The 5557-nt window shown below is 40.9% G+C and overlaps 1 pseudogene; it reads right to left on the minus strand.

Moving 5' to 3' along the window:
- Positions 1-3605: 3605 nt before the first annotated feature.
- On the minus strand, positions 3606-4759 carry LOC116561101 (annotated as a pseudogene).
- Positions 4760-5557: the final 798 nt, after the last annotated feature.

The following is a 5557-nucleotide window of genomic DNA, read 5'->3' on the forward strand; positions in this document are numbered from 1 at the left end:
TACAGAGCAATTTCTAGCATTTGGGATGATAGTCCTGCCTCTCTATTTTGTCTTTGGCTGTCCTCAGAGATATTTCTTTTTTTAGGCACTCACAATGCTTCCCATAGTTTGAAGTAGGGACAGGTCTCCTGTCAGGGAAACTAAGACAGTACAGAAGCTGACTGTCAACCTCAGTCTCACTTTTCCCAGAGTAGAAACTGAGAGTCAATGAACATTTTCCACACACGTGGTGCTGGGCAGATTCCAGGGAGGGTGTCATGGGCACGAATATCTAATTCTCTTACTGTCTGCTGGAATTTTTTCACTTCTCTGTGGCTCCAGGAACTGACCCATCCTCATATTTGTATTCTGGGATATCGCTAGTGATCATCTTGGTGCTATATATTTGTTTTTGGATTTCTGTGGAAGGGAGTGAGGCCAGTTTGTTTTTATGCCGCCATTTTCAAATTGGAAGTGTGACTATAGGGCACCACAGTCTTGAACTCCTGGGCTCAAGTGATCTTCTTATTTCAGCCTTCCAGGTAGCTGGGACTACAGTCTCATGCCACTGTGCTCAGTCAATAATTTCTAATAGTGTTTCCTTAATTTAAAATGTGAGAAACTTGCTAATCAAGCAGAGTATATGCTTCACTGTGGAAGTTTAATTCAGAAGGAGAGATGACAGGCAGCTCGAGGCAAGGTGAAAGGAATGATAGAGATACCACCAGGTCCTATAATTTAAAAAGTGAAGATGCATTGGACAAACATTTTAGCAAGTTTCTTTTGAATAAGAACGTTATATAAAAGTCAAAATGTCTTCAATGCAGGGAAATTAAGGTTAGAGATTTGCAAAATGTTTCTTTTCTCAACAATAACATGCCCCTCATTTGTTAAATTCTGTACTATATACATTAACTATTGCAATGAATTAGAAATTTCCATAAAAATTATCTAAAGTCTGATATTCCTGATTCCCATCTTTAATTTATTCTTACAGATAGCAGTCACATTTGGCATTTTTAAATTTACCTGCTTCTTACACGATTTTGCCATTTAAAAGCTGAAATTTAGCATTGTGTATCTCCAGACACTGACACTAATAATGTCTAATATTTGTTGGGTATAGGGTACAAGCCTAGTACTCTTCTAAGTTTTCTACACATATTAACTCATTAATTTTTCTAGAAACTTTGTGTCATAAACATCCTTATTATTCTTGTTTTACATATTAGAAAGCCAAAGAATGCAAGATTCAATACTTAAGTTATTAAGTTAATGTACAATGAAGTCTATTTTCCCACAAGGGCAATCTGGCTCTGGAGCAACCTAGCATAGAATGATATCCTGGAAGTTTCACAAATATTTATCCTCTCCCCACCGGAAAAAAAAAAAAAAAAAAAAAAAAGCTAAGAGCAAAAACCAAGGGAACAGTGAAAAAATATCTAATTGATGAAATTAACCAATTTTTATTATAAACCTTTAAAATTTATAATGCTGGGAGTCATTTAAGTTGTAATGATACCAAATATAATAGGTCTAGAATTACAATACTATTGCTAAGTGGCATACATTTTTACTGATTCAATCTGAGAATAGGCACTCTCAATTTTTAAGGACTAATTGCAACACATCTAAAATAGTATGCAGCCCAAATCTAGCCTCCAGAGCTGTTGTAACTATTTCTAATTCCCCAAATTGTGTGTTAGACAATGTTAGAATCTGTGACCCAGTACTTGTATGATGATAATGTAATTGGTAAATAACGCTGGTATGGAGGAAAGTGAGAAAGCTGTTAAGTTCTTGGATAGAGATGATTGTGTCACTGATAAGCAAGTCTGGCTGTAAAACTATGACCAGAATGAAGATCCAGAATAGTTACTGTGTATATCCACTCATTTGACAGCAGCTATAAAGGCAAGTCCAGGCTCTGTTAATGCCAGGACTTTGCTCTGGTGCAGTTCACTGGTGTAGTCTTACCATTCTGAAAGTAGACAATGGGTAGAATCCTTCACCTTAGAGGGTGTGGCTTGCTTTTTGAACTAACAATTTAACTGCTAATCAGTCTCAATAATGCAATTAATTTGAAAACTTGTACCTTAGAATCTTCATTAATATATCCATTTATGTTTGTGCAAAGTTCATTTGATGAATAAATTGCTTTAAATTTGTGAGTTATTATTTAGCGCTTTAGAAATCCAATGACTAATGCCATGAGGCAAGCAGATGTGCTGTATCAGCTTCAGCAGCGTCATTCTCCTTGGCTTTCCCCTGTGAAGTTCTCAAGGCCTAAACCTCTTGAGCATGCAGTCTGTTGGCTTCAGGAATGTGAGTGCGATCCAGAGAAGGGCTCATGGCTTTGGGTGGGGAGAAGAGTGCAATTTGCATCGTGTTCACTTCCTCCCTGTTTTCTATGTCCAGATGTTATAAGGGTAAAATCAGCGCTCCTAGTAAGTTGTCAAGTCTTATGCATTTCTGTTTTCTGTCCAGGCCTTTGGAATTAAGGAGAATTTAAAAGAATGGTGTATGGGGCAAAGGAAACAAACAAGGAAGTGAAAACCAGAAGAGAAAGTAGCCCAAGATGGTAACAGAGCTCAGATGGTAACTTGTAAAGATAGAAGTCACCTCTAATGTCATTTAGGGTTAGCACCAGTCCTTGAGATCGTCAATGAGTTTCTCAATTCCAAGGCAAGGCTTCCAGTTTTAAGACTTGGGCTTCCAGAGAAATACATACAGGAGATAAATATACAGTTAAATGAAGCTTAGATGCATACAAGAGATGGTTACTTAGTGATATGGTTTGGCTCTGTGTCCACACACAGATCTCATCTTGAATTATTCTCTCATAATTCCCATGTGTTGTGGGAGGGACTCCGTGGAAGATAGTTAAATCATGGGGGCAGTTTCCCACATAGTGTTCTCGTGGTAGTGCATAAGTCTCGTAAGGGGTTTCCACTTTCACTTCTCTCTCATTCTCTCCTGCCACCGCCATGTAAGAAGTGCCTTTTACCATGATTGTGGGGCCTCCCCAGCCATCAAGCCTCTTTTTTTTTTTTTATTTTAAGGTGTGAACTTTTATTCAGCTGGTCTCAAATCACTGTACAGGTAAGCCCTGGCTGCCTCCACCCACTCCCAGGAAGACCAAAAGCCTTCATCCTTCTCAAGTTGGGGACAAAAAAGGGGGGCCATAAAGGCCAATCATTCAAAATAAAATAAAAAAGTACTAAGGCAAAGATTGAAACAATTTTGCACTACATTATTTACACCAAAGCAATGCTATCACCTCCCCTGTGTAGACTTGGGAGAAGACTGGGCCATTCTCCTTAGAGAGAAGAGGAATGGCTTTTAGAGGGGGCAAGGGACTTCCTGTAACAATTCATCTCATGATATTTGGAATGACTATTGAAGGCAAGAACAATGTGCAATCAAAATCCTTGGCCAAATGATAGAGCTTTGGGGGATGCTCACTTCAACTGACTGCTGTCACCTTCACCATTCCAGTTTTTAAATTCTGAGTCAAGCCAAAAAAAAAAAAAAAAAGGAAAAAAAGAAAAGAAAGCCAGACTCAAACAAAAAAGCCAAAGCCATGCCAATCTCATATTGCCTTCTGCACGAGTTAGGTTTTATCAAGAAAGGGCGTAGTGCAACTAAGTCACAGTCCGCCTAGAAGCATTTGTGGTAGATGACAGAGGGGCCAGACTCATCATACTCCTGCTTGCTGATCCACATCTTCTGGAAGGTGGACAGCGAGGCCAGGGTGGAACCACAGATCCACATGGAGTACCTGGGCTTGGGAGGAGCAATGATCTTGATCTTCATCATGCTGGGTGCCTGGGCAGTGATCTCCCTCCGCATCCTGTTGGTACACGGTGGTGCTGCCAAAAGCACTGTGTTGGCCTACAGGTCTTTGCAGAAGTCCATGTCACACTTCGTGATGGAGTTGAAGGTAGCTTTGTGGATGCCACAGGATTCCATGCCCAGGAAGGAAGGCTGGAAGAGCACCTTGGGGCAGCGGAATCTCTCCTTGCTGATGTGATGACCGGCTGTGGGACAGCTCGTAGCTCTTCTGCAGGGGGCTGCTGGAGGCTGCCATGGCTGTCTCCTTTTTGAAGTCCAGGGTAATGTAGAGCAGCTTCTCCTTGATGTCACACACAATTTCTCCTTCAACTGTGGTGGTGAAGCTGTAGCTGCTTGGTGAGGATCTTCATGAGGTAGTCAGTCAGGTACCAGCCAGCCAGGGCCAGGCAAGGATGGTGTGGGCGAGGGTATACCCCTCATAGATGGGCACAATGTGGGTGACCCCATTGCTGGAGTCTGTCACAATGCTAGTGGTATGGCCAGAGGCATACAGGGATGGCACAGCCTGGATGGCCATGTACATGGCTGGGGTGTTGAAGGTCTCACATATGATCTGAGTTATCTTCTTGTGGTTGGTCTTGGAGTTCAGAGAGGCCTCAGCCACCAGCATGGGGTGCTCCTCAGGAGCCAGATGCAGCTTGTTGTAGAAGGTGTGGTGCCAGATCTTCTCCATGTCATCTCAGTTGGTGACGATGCTGTGCTCGATGGGGTTCTTCTGGGTCAGAATGCCTCTCTTGCCCTGGGCCTCATCACCCACATAGGGATCCTTCTTACTCATGCCCACGATCATGCCCTGGTGCCTGGGGTGCCCCACGTTGGAGGGGAAGACATCCTGGCAGGCATCCTTGCACTCTTTGCACTGGAAGCCTACCTTGCACATGCCGGAGCCATTGTTGAGGAGGAGCACAGTGATATCATCATCCATGGTGAGCTGACGGCGGGTGTGGAAGGCCAGCAGACTGGACAGGTGGTGGAGCTATGAGGGTGAGGCTCTGTGCTTGTGGACAGAGGTGATATTGGCAGTCCATTAAATCTATTTTTCTTCCCAATCTTGGGTATATCTTTATCATGAGCATCAAAATGGACTAATACACTTAGCTTAACACGCTGAGAAAATTTTCTGATTGTAGCTTTGACAAAAATACCATCTTTTTGCTTTAGCAATCAGTGTTATACCTGTCCCATTCCTAATGTGTTGCTTTCCCATTGTTAACCCATTTAAAATAACTTTATAGTCTTGTTGAGATAGAACCTTTTTTTAAACAAAAGTGAATATTCTACTTAAATACTTATTTTTAGTTCAATTTTGTAGGAAATAAATATTTCAAGAATGGAATTTAAAAAATAAGTATGTATACAATGACAGATATTTTATAAATTATATTTTTCTATTTCAGAGACTTAGCAAACATACCAAATCTAATTCTCTCTTTTGGAAACAAAATTTTTATTTCCAGATTATCTAGAAAAGCTAATTAGTCAATAAGCTCCTTAGGGTATTACTCCATGATTTGATAGCACCAATATATTCATCATGCTGTAGCGTGAGGAAATAGCACAATTAATACTCATAAACATGAAATGTGAAAATTTATGGTTTTGTGCTGAGAAGTGTCATTTCTAATGGCAAATATGGACATTGTAATTAACAGGATTTTTAAGCAACCCACCACTAGTTCCAGATAAGAGATTCACTTCTACCTCTAGAACAAATGTATAAGTA

The sequence above is a fragment of the Sapajus apella genome, unplaced genomic scaffold, assembly GCF_009761245.1.
Source record: "Sapajus apella isolate SASKATOON/1434 unplaced genomic scaffold, GSC_monkey_1.0 scaffold1, whole genome shotgun sequence".
NCBI lineage: Eukaryota > Metazoa > Chordata > Mammalia > Primates > Cebidae > Sapajus > Sapajus apella.